We start from the raw sequence: 22,054 nt of genomic DNA, 5'->3' as shown, positions 1-22,054 counted from the left end.
GGTTACATAAGAAATAGGAGCAAGAGCAGGCCACCTCAAGCCTGCTCCGCCATTTAATAAGATCATGGCTGATCTGATCATGGACTCAGCTCCACTTCCCTGCCCGCTCCCCATAACCCTTTACTCCCTTATCGCTCAAAAATCTGTCTATCTCTGCCTTAAATATATTCAATGACCCAGCCTCCACAGCTCTCTGGGGCAGAGAATTGCGTAGATTTACGACCCTTTGAGAGAAGAAATTTCTCCTCATCTCAGTTTTAAATGGGAGACCCCTTATCCTGAGACTATGTGCCCTAGTTTTAGTTTCCCCTATGAGTGGAAATATCCTCTCTGCATCCAACTTGTCGAGCCCCCTTATTCTCTTATATGTTTCGATAAGATCACCTCTCATTCTTCTGAACTTCAATGTGTATAGGCCCAACCTACTCAACCTATCTTCACAAGTCAACCCCTTCATCTCTGGAATCAACCTCGTGAACCTTCTCTGAACAGCCTCCAATGCAATTATATCTTTCCTTAAATAGAGAGACCAAAACTGCATGCAGTACTCTAGATGTGGCCTCACCAATACCCTGTACAGTACGGTTGAACCTCCCTTATCCAGAACTCCCTTATCCGGAACCACTCCTCGTCCAGAACCATTCCCGGCCACCGGGTGGCGCATGCGCAAAACTCCGATATGAACTAATTGAAGTCCTTCCTTATTGCCGACTCCCGCAATCACTGGCCTGACACCACGTCCCCCACCCACCATGATATCTTGCCGCACTCCCACCCCCAAGCCAGCCAGCTTCGATATCCTCTTGCTCAGTACCTGTAGCATCCAATTTAACATGACCACCCGTCGTCCAGAAAAATCCTTTATCCAGAACAGACCAGGTCCCAAGGGTTCAGGATAAGGGAGGTTCAACCTGTACCACAAAATGCAGTGTTGTATAGCAAACTGGTATTCATAGCATCTTAAATGGTTCTTGACCATTCTTGGATCATATTATCTTGTAAGATAATTTCTTTCTTTCTGCAGGTGAAAAAGATCTATCTTCATAAGTCCACCCCTTCATCTCCAAAATCAACCTAGTGAACCTTCTCTGAACAGCCTCCAATGCAAGTATATCCTTCCTTAAATAAGGAGACCAAAACTATACGCAGTACTCTAGGTGTGGCCTCACCAATACCCCGTACAGTACTGTTGAACCTCCCTTATCCAGAACTTCCTTATCTGGAACCACCCCTCGTCTGGAACCATTCCCGGCCACCGGGTGGCGCATGCAGAGAGCTCCGACAGGAACAAATTGCTTGGTGCTTTTTGAGAGAATGAAACAATGCAATATACCATAGCTGGGGTAAGTACTGTGATGATTTGAACTGATCCCAATTTTTTTTCTAATTTTGCTTAATTTGTATTGATCAGTTATGTTATGTATCTTAAAATATAACCACTTTTGCTATGCTGAACAGTGTAAGGTATTTATTGTACTGGACAAATTTACTAGCAGTTAATCTTGTCAAGAAGAGCTGAGTCAGTTATGACTAATGGGTATTGTGGTGTGATAAACATGGGGTATACTGTTCATCTGCCAGAAAAGAGAAAAACCTGTATAATACATATGAATGATAAAAAATGCATTTGTGTGTGATGTATCAAAATTGCATTTAGTTCAAGATCATACTACATTTCAGCATTGTAGCCATTTATTTCCTACATGTAGCATTTGAAAGTGGTATATACATTTGACCCTGGTCCTAAATTTTACTAAAGTACTTTCTAAAGTGCTTTTAGAAAATCATTTTCAGTGTGTTAACCGCATAGTGAATTCAAGAGCAGCATTTAAAGAGGGGCAGTCCATTATAAAAGTATTAGTTAACTTTGAACTAATTATTAACCTAATAAAAAAAAAATCATAATTCATTGATTTTTCTGTATAAAAATCAATTTTTAAAATTAATCTTTCTCTGTTTAGAAGACTATCTGAACTGCATATTAGTGTGAACTCGCTGCCTTGAAAGCCATCAGCCTTAATGGGGATAAACAGCCTGTGAATTGTTCACATATTTGGGAATACTTGCTGTGTGACAGTGACTGTTCAACTTGCCAAGCAGAATTTCCTGTAGGTTGTGATTCTCCCGGCTTCTTCAGCCTCTCCAGTTTTTCCATTCAATTTTCTGCCCTTTTAACTTTTCCTGGAGGTAATAAGCTATTCTGAGTACAGTTCTGTGAGCAGTGTCGATGGTCTGCTTGCTGAAGTTTGAGCCCAGACTGAGAGTTGTAGTAGGCTTATTCAACTGTGGGGAATACAACAACTTGCATTTATATAGTTCCTTTAACATAGAAAATGTCCCAAAGCGATTCACAGTGGTGTAAGGAAAACAGAGGCCAAGCCTAAGAGGGAGAGATTGGCAGGGATGACCAAAAGCTTGGTCCAAAGGGGTTTTAAAAAGATTTGGTCTAAAGATATGAGTAAAGTTGGCAAGGTTGTATATACTTGGAGGTGAAGATCTTTCCATAATATTGCTGTTCATATCATTCTTAGTGGTAGAGGTCACAGGAGAGGGAGGTGCTGGTGAGGTAACCTTGGTGAGTTGCTGCAGTGCATCCTGTGGATTGTACATATTACAGCCAATAGGTTGGTGATGGATATTAACTCCAGTTGCCAAATTGAGTTGTTCTGTCCTGGATGGTGTTGAGCTTGAGTGCTGTAATGGCTGCACTCATCCAGGTGAGTAATGAGTTTCATCACACTCTTGACTTAGGTCTTGTAGATGGTGGAAAGACTTTGTGAAGTCCAGAGGTGAGCCATATGTCACCCAGTGTTGATATGGCTGGTCTACTAGTTAAGCTTCTGGGCAGAAGTGACCCTCAAGATGTTTCTCGTGGGGGACTTGATGATGGTGCAGCCATTGAAGGTCAAGGGAAATGGCTGTGCTTTCTGTAGTTTGAGACGGTCATTACTTTGCACTTATTTGGCACAAATGTTATCTGCCACTGTCAGCCAAAGCCTGGTTCTTAACTAGGTCCTCCTCTAGGCAGGCATGGGTTGCTTTGTTATCGGTGAAGTTGTGAATGGAACTGAACACTGTGGACTTATCAATGAACAGCCCCTCTCCTGGATTATGTTGGAGGGAAAGTCATTAATGAAGCAGCTGAAGATAGTTGGGCTGAATACATTTCCCCGAGGAACTCCTACGGTGGCTTTCTGGGGCTGCAATGATTACCTTCCAACAACCGAAACCACTTTTCTTTGTGTCAGGTATTACTCTGACCCCTGGAGGGTTTTCCTTTTGATTCCCATAATCTCGCGTCTCCGGGTATCATATTTAGTTGAATGCAGTCCTGATGGTGAGGGAATCTCTCTTCTGGAACTCTGCTTTTGTATCCATGTCTGAATCAAGGATAGGATGGAGTCTGGAGCCAAGTGGGATGCAAAATGAGAATTAGCGATCGGGTTAATGGTGAATGGGTGTAATTTATTGGTATTCTGGCGATTGGGAGGAGGCTGATAGAAAGCTCATTATTTGGGTTAGATTTGTTGTGTTTTATGGCTAAGATATAGCTGGGCAATCTATCACATTTTTGGGTAGAAGGTAGTATTATAGCTGTACTGGAACAGCTGGGTTAGGGGCTGGCTATCTGGTACACAGATTTTCAGCATTACAGGAAGGAAGTTGTCAGGGACAAGGGGCCCAAGTTTCCACACGATAAAAAACGGGCGCCCCTCCGAGCTGGGCACCCGTTTTTCACGCCTAAAACGGCGCCTAAAAAAAACCGCGCTATTCTCGAGCGCCTTGCAGCTCCATGTCTGCCTGGCGCGGCGTGCAGGGGGTGGAGCCTACCACTTGCGCCGATTTTGTAAGTGGGAGGGGGCGGGTACCATTTAAGTTAGTTTTTTTCCTGCCGGCAACCCTGCGCGTGCGCGTTGGAGCGTTCGCACACGCGCAGTGTGAAGGAAACATTGGCACTCGGCCATTTTTGTAGTTCTTTGTAGCTGTTTAATTTTTGAACATTTTTTAATAAAAGCACATTGCCATCAGCACATCAGCACTGAGAAGGCTGCAGGAAGCCTCAGAAGTTGAGCAGCCATTCCCGACGGCATGGGGCCGTCGGGAATGGCTGCTCAACTTCTGAGGCTTCCTGCAGCCTTCTCACTGTCTCCCGCCTGCCCGCTGTCTGGAACGGCTTCCTACCCCCCCCCCCCCCCCCGGCTGCGTTCGGTCGATCGGGCCCGCACTCCCACCCTCCCGCCCGCCCGCTGTCTGGAACGGCTTCCTCCCCCGCCCCCCCCCCCCCCCCGCTGCGGTCGGGAACAAACGAACGAACTTGTGAGGCTGGCTGAAGCACTTTCACACAGGTAGGAAGATGGTTTATTTAATCTTTTCTTTGCTTATAAATGTTTATTCAGGTTGGATTTATTTGTATAATATTTGTAGAAGTATAAATAAGGATTTATTGTAGAATTTAATGACTTCCCTTCCCCCCCCCCCCCCCCCCCCCCCCACCTCGTTCTGGACGCCTAATTTGTAACCTGCGCCTGATTTTTTAATGTGTAGAACAGGTTTTTTCAGTTCTGCAAAAATCTTCACTTGCTCCATTCTAAGTTAGTTTGGAGTACGTTTTCACTGTGGAAACTTTGAAATCAGGCGTCAGTGGCTGGACACGCCCCCTTTTGAAGAAAAAATTCTGTTCCAAAGTAGAACTGTTCTACCTGACTAGAACTGCAGAAAAAAAAATGTGGAGAATTGCGATTTCTAAGATAGTCCGTTCTCCATCAGTTGCTCTTAAAAATCAGGTGCAAATCATGTGGAAACTTGGGCCCTATATCTTTTGCACTCATCCACTTCGTAATATCAAGTCGAGTGAGCTGAATTGGCATCTTTGAAATATATTTTTTATTCATTCTCGGGATATGGACGACCTTAGTATGACCAGCATTTATTGCCCATCCTTAGTTGCCCTCAAGGTGGTGGTGAACTGTTGCAATCCAGACTGATTCATGGGATGGCAGGACTGACATATGAAGAAAGACTGGATCGACTAGGCTTATATTCACTGGAATTTAGAAGAATGAGAGGGGATCTCATAGAAACATATAAAATTCTGACGGGATTGGACAGGTTAGATGCAGAAGAATGTTCCCGATGTTGGGGAAGTCCAGAACCAGGGGTCACAATCTTAAGGATAAGGGGTAAGCCATTTAGGACCGAGATGAGGAGAAACTTCTTCACTCAGAATTGTGAACCTGTGGAATTCTCTACCACAGAAAGTTGTTGAGGCCAGTTCGTTAGATATATTCAAAAGGGAGTTAGATGTGACCCTTACAGCTAAAGGCATCAGGGGTTATGGAGTGAAAGCAGGAATGGGTATTGAAGTTGCATGATCAACCATGATCATATTGAATGGTGGTGCAGGCTTGAAGGGCCGAATGGCCTACTCCTGCACCTATTTTCTATGTTTCTATGTGGTAAAGGTACTCACAATTCACAGTTCCAGGTTTTTGGCCCAGCGACGATGAAGAAATGGTGATATATTTCCAAGTTGGGATGTTGTATGATTTGAAGGGAACTTGGAGGTGGTGGTGTTCCCACGCACCTGCTGTCCTTGTCCTTCTAGGTGGTGGAGGTCGCGGGTTTGGGAGGTGCTGTAAAAGAAGCAATGGTGAGTTGCTGCAGTGTATCCAGTAGATAGTACACACTGCAGCCACGGTGGTGGAGGGAATGGATGTTTAAGGTGGTGGATGGGATATTGATCAAGAGGACTGTTTTGTCCTGGATGATGTTGAGCTTTGAACGTTGGTGCAGCTTCACTCATCCAGAGGCAAGTGGAGAGAGTATTCCATCCCATTTCTAACTTGTGCCTTGTAGATGTGGAAAGACTTTGGAGAGTCAGGAGGTGAGACACTCTCTGCAGAATACCCAGTCTCTGAACTGCTCTAATAGCAAGGGCATTTATGTGGCTAGTCCAGTTAAGTTTCTGGTCCATGGTGACCCCCAGGATGTTGATGGAGTTGAAGAAATTAATGTCCTCCAGGATGATCCTTGAATAGTGGGCTGTTTTGGCACAACTGAGCAAGGCCTGGTGGAGCTTCATGGGGTTCACCCAGCTCTGGTGATGGATGGTTAAATCAGTTGTGTATCAGCTAAGCGCAAATATTTTTATAAAAGATTCTAACAATGGCTCTATCCTTGTGTATTTATCTTATTAAAATATACTTTGGAATTTTTTTTAAGAAAGAAAGACTTGCATTTATCTTGCGACTTTCACAGCCAACAGACGTCTCAATGTGCTTTACAGCCAATGAGGCATGGTAGCTAAACAATAGCATGGAACAATAACATGCACAACCATGGAAAATAGATTTGATTTCAACCACATCACTGAGTCCCCATTCTCAACACTGCTGTGTGAAGAGGTGCCATGACAGCTTGGGGTGGACAGCAGTCACTACATACTAAAATATAAAATTTATATTTTCAGTCTGCTTTCAGACTGTGGAATATGAAGGTGCTGTGAAGAAATAAAGCATTTTTCATAAAGAAAGACTTGCATTTTTATAGCGCCTTTCACGACCCAAGGGCGTCCCAAAGTGTTTTGTAGTCAATGACATACTTTTTGAAGTGTCGTCACTGCTGTAATGTACGAAATGCGGCCCACCAATATGTGCACTGCAAGCTTCCTCAAACAGCAGTATGGTAAAACTCATGGTTTACAGGGCTGTAGTAATAACCGCCCTCCTGTATGGATCTGAGGCATGGACGATGTATAGAAGGCACCTCAAGTTGCTGGAGATATATTACCAATGATGTCTCCAAGATCCTGCAAATCCCCTGGGAGGACAGGCGCACCAACATCAGTGTCCTCGTCGAGGCTTAACATCCCCAGTATTGAAGCGCTGGGCAGGCCACATAGTTCGCATGCCAGATATGAGACTCCCTAAGCAAATGCTTTATGCGGAGCTCCTTCATGGTAAACAAGCCAAAGGTGGGCAGCGGAAACGTTATAAGGACACCCTCAAAGCCTCCCTGGTAAAGTGCGACATCACCACTGACACCTGGGAGACCTTGGCCGAAGACCACCCGACGCTCTTTACATCGAGTCTCAACGTAAAGAACATGAAGAGGTCAAGCACAGGTAGCAGACGGAGCGCGCGGCAAACCAGCCCCCCCACCCCTCCCCTCAACGAATGTCTGTCCCACCTGTAACAGGGTCTGTGGTTCTCGTATCGGACTGTTCAGCCATCAAAGAACTCACTTTGGGAATGGAAGCAAATCTTCCTCGATTCTGAGGGACTGCCTAATGATGATGGTAATGATAAGCTAATCTGTTTTCTTTTTAACGAAGTTGGTTGAGGGATAAATATTGGCTGGGGATAACTCCCCTGCTCGTCTTTGAAATAGTACCATGGAATCCTTTATGTCCAAAAGAAGGCATCCGAAGTGTCAGCCTAGATTTTGCGCTCAAGTCTCGGGTGGGAATTGAACCCACAACCTTCTGACTCGAAGGCGAGATTGCTACCCACTGAGCCACAGATTACATATTAGCATTGTACAGGTTGAGCGTCTGAAATCCAGAATTCCAAAATTCGGAATGTTCTGGAATTCGGACACCGGGTCGATCCGTGGTGGGGTCATCTGGAAAATGTTCTAAAATCCGGACTCCTCCCGCCTCAGCGGCCCGACCTCGCCTCGGCCTGGCCCTCGGCGGCCCGACCTCCGTCCCGACTTCGCCCGCCCTGGCCCTCGGCAGTCCGACCTCGACCTCGCCCTGGCCCTCGGCGGCCCAACTTCGTCATGACTTCGCCCGCCCTGGCCCTCTGCGGTCCGACCTCGCTCCGGCCCTCGGTGGCCCGACCTCCGGCCTGACTTTGCCTCGACTTCGCCCGCCCCGACTTCACCGCGACTTCGCCCGCCCTGGCCCTCCGCCGTCTGACCTCGCTCCGGCCCTCAGTGGCCCGATATCGCCCCAGCCCTCAGTGGCCCCACCTACCTCGACCCAGACCCAGGCAAAGACGTTCCAAAATCCGGAAATATCCGGAACGGCCTCGGTCCCGAGGTTTCCTGATTTCGGACGCTCAACCTGTATTGGCTTTTTCAATTCTCTTAGTAATTACAGTTTCTCACAAAAATCATATCGCATCTTGATACAATTATTACAGATTTTTTTAGGTTGCCAAACCATTCCATTCAAATATAAACATCTTGTGGGATTTGTTCAAATACGTTTGGTAGCTTTTACTTTAATTCACAGACAGTTATTTAAATGTGCTTCTTCACGATCATTTTTGGAAGGTATTGACCAGCCTATCTCATTCAAATCAAAGACTCGGTTTGTATACGTTGAAGTCAGGCTAGAAAGCCAACCAGATAATTTCTTAACACTAAGAGAACAAGAGTCTCTATGTGAATATGCTTTGTATCATAGATTAGAACAGTAGTTGTGTACTATATATTATTTATTATTTTTTACTAAACGTAGAGCCAGGTAGATAGATAGGTACTGTTAAAATTATATGTTGTGCTATATCTACTATTTACTTGTTTTGTTTTACTGTGTAATAAATTTGTTTGGCATTCAAAGCCTAAGTTTTAGTCTAGAGTCGTATTATCTGATGACATTGGCATGCCTAGTTTTAAGGACGAGGTAGCCCACCGAAGGATTATGTGATAGTGGATGTACACTGATGTATGACTATACCTGATGTGCAGCAACTAATGTACCATTTATGATGGCCCGTGCTCACTTGATTTAGTGCAGCCGAAGCATGACTAGAATTTCACTCATGGTGGCGGGGAAAAAAAAGTGGGTGTGTCCCAGCTCTTGTTGTTCAGGGTTCTGCTGGGGAATCATATGAATGATGGCAAATATGGTTAAGGGGATAAAGTTTGGCTGGTTGCTTGGAGGTGGGCAAAGGCTGTGGATTCAAGCTGGATTTAAATAATGGTATTGTGGTGGTCTTGGCCCACACAGCACCCGGAGCAACAGCCGGGTCCCGGGGTGAGGAGCCTGCTGCTGCTGCAGTGATGCTGTCCCATGCAAGAGCAGGCAACGGGGACAAGGTCTCCCACAAGATATTTTGCATGAGGCAGTTAACCAAAGAACCTGGAAAGTCATGAACTAGTAGAGGAGCAATGGATTCCCACTGTTTTAGAGGGCAGATAAGCTCAGGCCACCTGGCATATCAGTGTTTCACATTTTTAGTCATTGGAGCTATGGGGGCTGCCTTTTGGTCCATTACAAAGGAAAGTCAGTTAAGGGACAAGAATCGGAGGAATTCCAACATAAAGTGGTACTCCGGATGAGGGCAAATGCACAAAGGACAGATTGTTGCAGCATTTTCAATTGCTCAGCATCTCTAAGGACTGTGACTGCTTTTTGTAGGACATATGATATAGGTCCCACGCTTGTCAAAACTCATTCTGGGAAATGGTTGCTCACAGAGAGTTGCTCCAAATTTACAGAGGCTGTCACCGTTTAAATGACTATATGGATCCTGCATGTGGGATCAGTTGGTGCTAATCAGAGCGGTACGATCGGTGAAGACTATTCATGAGAACAGAAACTTAGTAGAGTGTGTGCAGAAATTAATGGACCTGACTAGGTTGGCCGATTGTGCACAGGGCTGCCAGAAAAGCTGGTATAACTGCAATGCTATACATAGAGAGCATCTGATAGTCCACAGCATCTTGTTTCTGTGGCCAAGATGGCGCAATAAATTATAGTATAAATATATATGGTGGTGAAAAGGTGCAGCAAAGTAAATTATGTTGTCAAGATACCTAAGCGAGTGCTTAAGCATTGGACCTGTATGTGAATATGCTAAACGGTGGGTGGATTCCATTCTGATAGGCATTGGAAAACACACCCTGGCACACTTTGATGGTATTGCCATTATCAGTTAGACATGGGATGAAGGTCTCACTCGTGTCACCAGTATTCTAACCCAGTGGAGCAAATCAAGGTTGACTGTTAAGGCTGAAATGTGTGACATCAACATGGCTGAGGTATTTTACTTAAAGCACAAGTTAGGAGTGTGATTTAATACTCTCCACTTGCCTGGCTGAGTGGAGCTCCAGCAACACTCAAGAAGCTCAACACCATCCAGGACAAAGCAGCTCGCTTGATTGGCACCCATCCACCACCTGAAACATTCACTCACCGGCGCACCGTGGCTGCAGTGTGTACGATCTGCAAGATGCACTGCAGCAACTTACCAAGGCTTCTTCGACAGCAACTCACAAACCCGAGACCTCTACCACCTAGAAGGACAAGGGCAGCAGGTACATGGGAACACCACCACCTGCAAGTTTCCCACCAAGTCACACACCACCCTGACTTGGAAATATATCACAGTTCCTTTATTGATGCCGGGTCAAAATCCTGAATCTCCCTACCTAATAGCACTGTGGGAGTACCTTCACCACATGGACTGCAGTATTTGTATGGAACTTGATTTACATAGAAACATAGAAAATAGGTGCAGGAGTAGGCCATTCGGCCCTTCTAGCCTGCACCGCCACTCAATGAGTTCATGGCTGAACATGCAACTTCAGTACCCCATTCCTGCTTTCTCGCCATACCCCTTGATCCCCCTAGTAGTAAGGACTTCATCTAACTCCCTTTTGAATATATTTAGTGAATTGGCCTCAACAACTTTCTGTGGTAGAGAATTCCACAGGTTCACCATTCTGTGGGTGAACAAGATTGTCCTCATCTCGGTCCTAAATGGCTTACCCCTTATCCTTAGACTGTGACCCCTGGTTCTGGACTTCCCCAACATTGGGAACATTCTTCCTGCATCTAACCTGTCTAAACCCGTCAGAATTTTAAACGTTTCTATGAGGTCCCCTCTCATTCTTCTGAACTCCAGTGAATACAAGCCCAGTTGATCCAGTCTTTCTTGATAGGTCAGTCCCACTATCCCGGGAATCAGTCTGGTGAACCTTTGCTGCACTCCCTCAATAGCAAGAATGTCCTTCCTCAAGTTAGGAGACCAAAACTGTACACAATACTCCAGGTGTGGCCTCACCAAGGCCCTGTACAACTGTAGCAACACCTCCCTGCCCCTGTACTCAAATCCCCTCGCTATGAAGGCCAACATGCCATTTGCTTTCTTAACCGTCTGCTGTACCTGCATGCCAACCTTCAATGACTGATGTACCATGACACCCAGGTCTCGTTGCACCTCCCCTTTTCCTAATCTGTCACCATTCAGATAATAGTCTGTCTCTCTGTTTTTACCACCAAAGTGGATAACCTCACATTTAGGCACATTATACTTCATCTGCCATGCATTTGCCCACTCACCTAACCTATCCAAGTCACTCTGCAGCCTCATAGCATCCTCCTCGCAGCTCACACTGCCACCCAACTTAGTGTCATCCGCAAATTTGGAGATACTACATTTAATCCCCTCGTCTAAATCATTAATGTACGGTGTAAACAGCTGGGGTCCCAGCACAGAACCTTGCGGTACCCCACTAGTCACTGCCTGCCATTCTGAAAAGTCCCCATTTACTCCTACTCTTTGCTTCCTGTCTGACAACCAGTTCTCAATCCACATCAGCACACTACCCCCAATCCAATGTGCTTTAACTTTGCACATTAATCTCTTGTGTGGGACCTTGTCGAAAGCCTTCTGAAAGTCCAAATATACCACTTCAACTGGTTCTCCCTTGTCCACTCTACTGAAAACATCCTCAAAAAACTCCAGAAGATTTGTCAAGCATGATTTCCCTTTGACAAATCCATGCTGACTTGGACCTATCATGTCACCTCTTTCCAAATGCGCTGCTATGACATCCTTAATAATTGATTCCATCATTTTACCCACTACTGAGGTCAGGTCTATAATTACCTGTTTTCTCTCCCTCCTTTTTTAAAAAGTGGGGTTACATTGGCTACCCTCCACTCCATAGGAACTGATCCAGAGTCAATGGAATGTTGGAAAATGACTGTCAATGCATCCACTATTTCCAAGGCCACCTCCTTAAGTACTCTGGGATGCAGTCCATCAGGCCCTGGGGATTGATCGACCTTCAATCCCATCAATTTCCGCAACACAATTTTCCGACTAATAAAGATTTCCCTCAGTTCCTCCTCCTTACTAGACCCTCTGACCCCTTTTATAACCGGAAGGTTGTTCGTGTCCTCCTTAGTGAATACCGAACCAAAGTACTTGTTCAATTGGTCTGCCATTTCTTTGTTCCCCGTTATGACTTCCCCTGATTCTCACTGCAGGGGACCTACATTTGTCTTTACTAACCTTTTTCTCTTTATATATCTATAGAAACTTTTGCAATCCGTCTTAATGTTCCCTGCAAGCTTCTTCTCGTACTCCATTTTCCCTGCCCTAATCAAACCCTTTGTCCTCTGCTGAGTTCTAAATTTCTCCCAGTCCCCGGGTTCGCTGCTATTTCTGGCCAATTTGTATGCCACTTCCTTGGCTTTAATACTATCCCTGATTTCCCTTGATAGCCACGGTTGAGCCACCTTCCCTTTTTTATTTTTACAACAGACAGGAATGTACAATTGTTGTAGTTCATCCATGCGGTCTCTAAATGTCTGCCATTGCCCATCCACAGTCAACCCCTTAAGTATCATTCGCCAATCTATCCTAGCCAATTCACGCCTCATACCTTCAAAGTTAGCCTTCTTTAAGTTCTGGACCATGGTCTCTGAATTAACTGTTTCATTCTCCATCCTAATGCAGAATTCCACCATATTATGGTCACTCTTCCCCAAGGGGCCTCGCACAACGAGATTGCTAATTAATCCTCTCTCAATACACAACACCCAGTCTAAGATGGCCTCCCCATTAGTTGGCTCCTCGACATATTGGTTTAGAAAACCATCCCGTATGCACTCTCGGAAATCCTCCTCCACCGTATTGCTTCCAGTTTGGCTAGCCCAATCTATGTGCATATTAAAGGCACCCATTATAACTGCTGCACCTTTATTGCATGCACCCCTAATTTCCTGTTTGATGCCCTCCCCAACATCATTACAACTGTTTGGAGGTCTGTACACAACTCCCACTAATGTTTTTTGCCCTTTGGTGTTCTGCAGCTCTACCCATATAGATTCCACATCATCCAAGCTAATGTCTTTCCTAACTATTGCATTAATCTCCTCTTTAACCAGCAATGCTACCCCAACTCTTTTTCCTTTTATTCTATCCTTCCTGAATGTTGAATACCCCTGGATGTTGAGTTCCCAACCCTGATCATCCTGGAGCCACGTCTCCGTAATCCCAATCACATCATATTTGTTAACATCTATTTGCACAGTTAATTCATCCACTTTATTACGGATACTCCTTGCATTAAGACACAAAGCCTTCAGGCTTGTTTTTTTTAACACCCTTTGTCCTTTTAGAATTTTGCTGTACAGTGGCCCTTTTTGTTCTTTTTCTTGGGTTTCTCTGCCCTCCACTTTTCCTCATCTCCTTTCTGTCTTTTGCTTTTGTCTCCTTTTTGTTTCCCTCTGTCTCCCTGCATTGGTTCCCATCCCCCTGCCATATTAGTTTAACTCCTCCCCAACAGCACTAGCAAACACTCCCCGTAGGACATTGGTTCCGGTCCTGCCCAGGTGCAGACCGTCCGGTTTGTACTGGTCCCACCTTCCCCAGAACCGGTTCCAATGCCCCAGGAATTTGAATCCCTCCCTGCTGCACCACTGCTCAAGCCACGTATTCATCTGCGCTATCCTGCGATTCCTACTCTGACTAGCACGTGGCACTGGTAGCAATCCTGAGATTACTACTTTTGAGGTCCTACTTTTTAATTTAGCTCCTAGCTCCTTAAATTCGTTTCGTAGGATCTCATCCCTTTTTTTACCTATGTCGTTGGTACCAATGTGCACCACGACAACTGGCTGTTCTCCCTCCCTTTTTAGAATGTCCTGCACCCGCTCTGAGACATCCTTGACCCTTGCACCAGGGAGGCAACATACCATCCTGGAGTCTCGGTTGCGGCCGCAGAAATGCCTATCTATTCCCCTCACAATTGAATCCCCCATCACTATCGCTCTCCCACTCTTTTTCTTGCCCTCCTGTGCAACAGAGCCAGCCATGGTGCCATGAACTTGGCTGCTGCTGCCCTCCCCTGATGAGTCATACCCCTCAACAGCACTCAAAGCAATGTATCTGTTGTGTATTTATTGTGCATTTTAACTGTCTTACTCATATCAAGGAGTCTGTCTGTAGTCAGGCCAAATAACGTCTGTACATATAAAAAGTACTGCTATGTAAGAATATAACTGGCATCATCACTTAGCACAGCAGTCAGGAAGAATTTGCATTCATATTGCACCTTTCACATCCTCGGGATATTCCACAGTGCTTCAAAGCCAATTAATTATTTTTAATATGAGGCAACTATTTTGCACTCAGCACGGTCCCACAAACAGAAATGAGATAAATAACCAGTTATTCTGTTTTAGTGACGTTGGTTGAGGAATAAATGTTGGCCAGAACACCCAGAGAACCCCCTGTTCTTAAAACCATGGCATCTTTTATGTCCACCAGCACAGACAGACCGTGCATCTTCAACAATGCAGCACTCTGAGTACTGCACTGAAGTGTCATCCTTGATTATGTGCTCAAGTCCTATAGTGGGGCAAGATTCACGATCCCCTGGCTCTGATGTGTGCATGCTGGTACTGATCCAAATTGACGGTAATGACCTGTTTATTTATTTTTGACTATGTGAGGAGGTAGCTAAATTTAACTACTATAAAAAATATATTTATATATTTTTATATAAATATAATACAGAGGAGGACTAAGGGTTTAATTAAGAGAGGGAAAATAGAGTACGAGAGGAAGCTTGCAGGGAACATAAAAACTGACTGCAAAAGCTTCTATAAACATGTGAAGAACAAAAGATTAGTGAAGACAAACATAGGTCCCTTGTAGTTGGATTCAGGTGAATTTATAATGGGGACCAAAGAAATGGCAGAGCAATTGAACAAATACTTCAGTTCTGTCTTCACGAAGGAAGACACAAATAACCTTCCGAATGTACTAAGGGACAGTGGTTCTAGTGAGAAGGAGGAACTGAAGGCTATCCTTATTAGGCGGGAAATTGTGTTAGGGAAATTGATGGGATCGAAGGCCGATAAATCCCCGGGGCCTGATAGTCTGCATCCCAGAGTACTTAAGGAAATGGCCCTAGAAATAGTGGATGCATTGGTGATCTTTTTCCAACAGTCTATCGACTCTGGATCAGTTCCTATGGACTGGAGGGTAGCTAATGTAACACCACTTTTTAAAAAGGGAGGGAGAGAGAAAACGGGTAATTATAGACCGGTTAGCCTGACATCAGGGATGGGGAAAATGTTGGAATCAATCATTAAGGATGAAATAGCAGAGCATTTGGAAAGCAGTGACAGGATCAGTCCAAGTCAGCATGGATTTATGAAAGGGAAATCATGCTTGACGAATCTTCTGGATTTTTTTGAGGATGTAACCAGTAGAGTGGACAAGGGAGAACCAGTGGATGTGGTGTATTTGGACTTTCAAAAGGCTTTTGACAGGTCCCGCACAAGAGATTGGTGTGCAAGATCAAAGCGCATGGTATTGGGGGTAATGTACTGATGGGGATAGAGAACTGGTTGGCAGAGAGTCGGGATAAACGGGTCCTTTTCAGAATGGCAGGCAGTGACTAGTGGAGTGCCGCAGGGCTCATTGCTGGGACCCTAGCTCTTTACAATATACATTAACGATTTAGATGAAGGAATTGAGTGTAATATCTCCAAGTTTGCAGATGACACTAAACTGGGTGGTGGTGTGAGCTGCAAGGAGGACGCTAAGAGGCTGCAGTGTGACTTGGACAGATTAGGTGAGTGGACAAATGCATGGCAGATGCAGTATAATGTGGATAAATGTGAGGTTATCCATTTTGGGGGCAAAAACACGAAGGCAGAATATTATCTGAATGGCGGCAGATTAGGAAAAGGGGAGGTGCAACGAAACCTGGGTGTCATGGTTCATCAGTCATTGAAAGTCGGCATGCAGATACAGCAGGCGGTGAGGAAGGCAAATTGTATGTTGGCCTTCATGGCTAGGGGATTTGTGTATAGGAGCAGAGAGGTCTTACTGCAGTTGTACAGGGCCTTAGTGAGGCCTCACCTGGAATATTGTGTTCAGTTTTGGTCTCCTAGTCTGAGGAAGGACGTTCTTGCTATTGAGGGAGTGCAGCGAAGGTTCACCAGACTGATTCCAGGGATGGCTGGACTGTCATATGAGGAGAGACTAGATCAACTGGCCCTTTATTCACTGGAGTTTAGAAGGATGAGAGGGGATCTCATAGAAACGTATAAGATTCTGACGGGACTGGACAGGTTAGATGCAGGAATGTTCTCGATGTTGGGGAAGTCCAAAACCAGGGGACATAGTCTTAGGATAAGACGTAGGTCATTTAGGACTGAGATGAGGAAAAACTTCTTCAGTCAGAGAGTTGTTAATCTGTGGAATTCCCTGTCGCAGAGAGTTGTTGATGCCAGTTCATTGGATATATTCAAGAGGGAGTTAGATATGGCCCTTATGGCTAAGGGGATCAAGGGGTATGGAGAGAAAGCAGGAAAGGGGTACTGAGGGAATGATCAGCCATGAACTTACTGAATGGTGGTGCAGGCTCGAAGGGCCGAATGGCCTACTCCTGCATCTATTTTCTATGTTTCTATATTACTACTATGTTTCGCTTCTCTTTTACTGTTTGATAGATTTGTTTGCCAGTTAAAGCTTAAGTCAAAGTCTAGTGTAGTGTTATTCTGCCATCTGCCACCTTCTGAAGACGAGGAAGATCACATGAAAGCACAAGATAAAACCGCAGCTGAAATAAACTGAAGAGGATTCCCTGCTCATCCTCTGGGCACGCTATGAATTTACCTAGATATGTAGGTAAGTGAAAGTCTCTGGAATAGTGTCACTTGTGAGAGCGCTCCGAAACATAGAAGCTAAAGTTACTTTGAATAAAAAAGAGTAAAGAACGCCCAAAAATGTAGCAAGAACTTTAGATTTGTTTGCAGTGTTGACTAAGTTCAATTTGGGCTGGATCAATCGTACTCCATTTTTGATTCCCTTGGATTTTGGAACCTGTTTGAGTCATTCAATCAGATTTTGGTTGACATACAAATTAGCCATATTGGACATAATGCAAATAAATTATAAACCAAGTTGCTTCATTTACTGTAATGGTGGTAAATATGCAAAAACGGTGAGAGAGAATCAACACACGGCCAGCCTTCAAAGAAAAGGGACTTAATGCACTGGTTAAGTAATACAGAAAAAAAAATCTTTGCTAGGCATCAAAGTTATGCTATTCATTATCACACAATTATGCGAAGGCTTGAACCAGCATTATTAGGTGAATTATTACTGTAAGATCCATGTGAAAGCCTTTTCATTGCAGCAAAAAATAATCAGCCATAAATATTGCACTAGAAAACCTAAAATTGCTGACATGTCCAGAGAAAAGAATTGTGCGGACATGCTAACTGAAGTGTGACATTGGCACTACTTACTTCTAAGAACCTAAGAACATAAGAAACAGGAGCAGGAGAAGGCCTTACGGCCCATCGAGCCTGCTCCGCCATTCAGTAAGATCATGGCTGATCATCGATCGTAACTCCACTTTCCCGGCTGATCTCCATATTCCTTGATTTCCCCTAGACTCCAAAAATCTATCTATCTCAGCCTTGAATATATTCAGAGACTCATCATCCATAGACCTCTGGGGCTTAGAGTTCCAAAGATTCACAACCCTCTGAGTGAAGAAATTCCTTATCTCTGTCTTAAATGGCCTTCCCCTTATCCTGAGACTGAGACTCCGAGTTCTAGACACTCCAGCCAGAGGAAACAATGTCTCAGCATCTACGCTGTCAATCCCCTTCAGAATCTTGTATGTTTCAAAGTGATCACCTCTCGTTCTTCTAAACTCCAGAGAGTATAGGCCCATTCTACACAGTATCTCATCATAGGACAGCCCTCTCATTCCAGGAATTAATCTAGTGAACTTCCATTGCACCGCCTCCACGGCAAGTATATCCTTTAGATAAGGAGACCAAAACTGCGCACAGTACTCCAGGTGTGGTCTCACCAAGGCCCTGTATAATTGTAGCAAGACTTCCTTACTCTTATAATCCAACCTCCTTGCAATAAAGGACAACATGCCACTTGACTTCCTTGCTTGCTGTACCTGCATGCTAGCTTTCTGTGTTTCTTGCACAAGGACATCCAAATATCTCTGAACACCAACATTTAAAAGTCTCTCACCATTTAAAAAATACTTTGTTTTTCTATTCTTTCTACCAAAATGAATAACCTCACATTCCCCTACATTTTACTGCATCTGCCACCTTACTGCCCACTCACTTAGTCTATCTATTATCCCTTTGCAGACACTTTGTGTTCTCCTCACAGCTTACTGTCCCACCTAGCGTTGTATTGTCAGCAAACTTGGATACATTACACTCGGTTCATTCATCTAGGTCATTAATATAGATTGTAAATAGCTGAGGCCCCAGCATTGATCCTTGCGGCACCCGACTAGTCACAGCCTGCCAACCTGAAAAAGACCGTTTATCCCTACTCTCTATTTTCTGCCCGTTAATCAATCCTCTATCCATGCTAATACATTACCACCAATCCCATGAGCCCTTATCTTGCGTAATAACCTTTTATGTGGCACCTTATCGAATGCCTTTTGGAAATCCAAATATACTGCATCCACTGGTTCCCCTTTATCTACCCTGCTCGTTAAGTCCTCAAAAAACTCTTAATAAATTTGTCAAACACGATTTCCCTTTCATAAAACCATGTTGACTCTGCCTAATCATATTATGATTATTTAAGTGTCCTGATACCACTTCCTTAACAATGGATTCCAGCATTTTCCCGATGACTGATGTCAAGCTAACTGGCCTGTAGTTCCCTGTTTTTTCTCTCGCTCTTTTCTTGAATAGCGGTGTTACATTTTCTACCTTTCAATCTGCTGGGACTGTTCTAGAATGTAGCGGATTTTATAAGATCAAAACCAATGCATTAACTATCTCTGCAGCCACCTCTTAGAACCCTAGGATGTAGGCCATCAGGTCCAGGGGTTTTATTGGCTTTTAATCCCATTAGTTTCTCTAGTACTTTTTCTCTACTTACATTAAGTTTCTCACCCTCATTAGACCCTTGGTTCCCCACCATTTTAGGTATGCATCTGAGGGAGTTATGTAATTTGGTGTGGAAGAATATCTTCCTAGTCATTTGCAGTCATACACATTCCCATTGCAGAGTGTAGAAAGTTGAGTTTTGGGTGCATGCCAAGAATATTTAATAAAGGCTATTTCTTCAGGTGGTAATGTTCTGCATCCTCCCTCATTCATCATGCTCCATTGAAATTATTTAAGTACGTCAGAGATCCATGCAGAATTTGAAGTCCAATAATTTGTCTCTTACATTTTCGCAGATGAGTTCATCACATCTGTCACTCAAGTCAATGTCGGAGGCCATCACAGTTTTAAGGATATGGTGAAGGCACCAGATATTGACATCTCGTATTCAGAGGAAAGAGACGAGTGCAAACATATATTGGACCTGGCAAGTGAACACGCTGCTAGAAAGCAGGAGGACAGATCACTGTGTGGCTGGATCTTCCAGAAGAACTTTCCTGGGTTCTGCAGAACAAGCCAGAAGGTCATATTCAGAACTCTTGTGAGGCGGGGGGGAAATGCATCATCCTGAGTGGACAAGTTCTGACCCCAAAACACGTACTTTTGAAACATACTGAGGAAGCTTTTTGGCTGCTTGAGGTAGCCCAAAATGTGTCTGTCATTGTGCAGTTTGATAATATTCACTTGCATAGTAACATGACATTACAAAGCATTATGGAGTTTGGCTATGCATAGTTGGCAGAGTAGGTTGGCTGTTTAATCAACTGACTTATTACACTAGTGAGAAACCAGAAGGTGTCTTCTGTGCATCTCTGGGATGTCGCTGTGGAGTCCTCTATATGGCTCTAAAAATCAGTTAGTGGCATGTATATGGGGCTAGCATTGAGCTTCTCTATGCGGTCCTCTGACTGATCTGTACCCACTCCCAAACGTGTGTGCTATTCAGTCGAATATCTTTTCAGTGATGGATTATCTAGGAGTTCAGCAGCCAACTGTTAGACACTAATATAAAAAAGTTACAAAATGGATAGCACAATTATTATTGCTATTCTGTTTCGTATTGATTTTGTACATTTCTCTAAAGCATGTAAAATAAGATCACTTCATTATGGAATGTTAGAAAAATATTTGAGCTATATACATGTAAAGTCTAGGAAATTACATGCAGTGAAATAGATTTTATGTACATATTTATTAAGAAAACAAGGAACTATATTTATTTCTGCTGTTTATCAATTATTTTCCACAAAAATAGATTTATTTGCTTGTACCTCATTCAATGTACAGATTATTTTTAATCAGCCTTGCATCCATTGTCATTTTTGTCCTGCACGCTACTCATCAATTCCAATTCTGTATGCACTTCCAAAATTTGCAGCATGATGGCTCGTCACTTCAAAGATGAAGTCTTCAATGATTATGGGTTGTATGTGTTATTTGTAGCATGGTTATCAGAACAGAGCATAATATCCAAAGTGTGGTGTCTATGAACTGTGGAGATCTAGTATCCTTTGGAGACTTGGAGAAATTCGGGAGCACCCTGTTTGGGGAGCTAACTTTTAAAAGTTGAAAAAATTAGCGGCAGGCGTTAATGTTTTTTATCTTTAAAAAAATTTGGAGTTTGCGCACCAGGAAGGAAGTGGAGTGCTACGTCAAGTGCTCCACTTCCTTCCTGGAGTGCAGCAGGTAGGTGTGCAGCGCTGCACAATGGGCCGTGCAGCGCTGCCGCGTTGGAAGGTTCCTTCCCTCCCTTAAAGGGAAGGGCCATCGCTGCAGACTCTGCAAAGGAAAAACTTACCTGGACCCCGACAGCAGCTGCGATCAGCCCGTGTACTGCAGCAGAGTGCCGGGCTGACCGATTGTGGGGGCAAAGCATTCGAAAATTTTTTAAAAAAAAGAGCATTTCATAATTTTTTCCACCTTCCTGGGCCTCTTAGCCTTTCAGCACCCCGAAACGCCCGGTCTCCCAATGGACGTCCTGCAGCTGCCGGTGTTTTCGGCTGAAGTTCGGATCCGGGGTGATGCGCACAGCGATGATGTCATGATCTCCGGGCGAAGGAGATCGGGGCGCAGTGCCATACCGCTGCCGCAAACCTTCCCCCCCCCCCCGAAAAAGCGGGAGTCGATTTTCTTGCTGCGCCCGGTCGGTAAGTGCTTAGCGTCCCGTTATTGCTCTCGGGGGCGATAACAGGAGGTGCTAAGGAGACCAATTTCTAGGCCTCAGACTCTACTTTTCTGACTATACAATATTCAGCTTTCTATTAGCTTTTCTATTTGCTTTATCCCACTGTCGACGCGGAAATTGAGGAATTAAACCATCTTTTGCACTTTTATATAAAAGTGCCATAATGAAATGTGCATAGGATTTATTTCTTTCCAGTTTCTGTCCTTTTTCTTATCCTTACCTGAACTTGTGATCTCGTGCTAGGATACTGTGTAGTCTCATGCTGAGGTATTCTTTCAAGGGAAGGACTTGTTCTGGGGTACAATTAAATAGATGGATCAAGGAAAAGGGCGGAAGGGATATGGGAACAAGGTGGGTAAATGTGATCCCAAATATTTCCTCACATGGAGGGTAAACATCACTACAGACTGGTTGAGATGAATGGTATATTTCTGTGTTGTAACCTCTGTGTATTTCATGCAGTGCTCCATGGTGCTGACAACCTCCTAGTGCCTCACGATATAGCCATCTTTATTTATGAGCCTAGCGATTGAATGTTGGCAGTCAGAGATTTGAGCACAAAATCTACACCGGCACCTCAGTGTAGTGCTGGGGGAGTGCTGCACTGCCGGAGGTGCCATCTTTTGGATGAGACATTAAACCGAGGCTGCCCTCTCGTGTGGACGTAAAAGATTCCATGGTACTATTTCAGAGAAGGACAGTGAAGCTCTCCCCAG

At 44.3% G+C, this 22,054-nt stretch overlaps 1 protein-coding gene across 4 annotated transcripts in view; it reads left to right on the top strand.

Annotated features, from left to right (window-relative positions):
• galnt11 (UDP-N-acetyl-alpha-D-galactosamine:polypeptide N-acetylgalactosaminyltransferase 11 (GalNAc-T11)) overlaps nt 1–22,054 on the top strand; it is a 203,101-nt gene that overhangs the window by 16,579 nt on the left and 164,468 nt on the right. For all 4 annotated transcript variants that reach the window (XM_070881652.1, XM_070881653.1, XM_070881654.1 and 1 more), the window contains exon 2: nt 1,025–1,343. The gene's annotated coding sequence lies outside the window, so the exon portion shown is untranslated. The remainder of the gene's footprint in view (nt 1–1,024; nt 1,344–22,054) is intronic.

This window comes from Pristiophorus japonicus, chromosome 5 (genome assembly GCF_044704955.1).
Source record: "Pristiophorus japonicus isolate sPriJap1 chromosome 5, sPriJap1.hap1, whole genome shotgun sequence".
NCBI lineage: Eukaryota > Metazoa > Chordata > Chondrichthyes > Pristiophoridae > Pristiophorus > Pristiophorus japonicus.
This window is presented reverse-complemented; position numbering and strand designations above follow the sequence as displayed.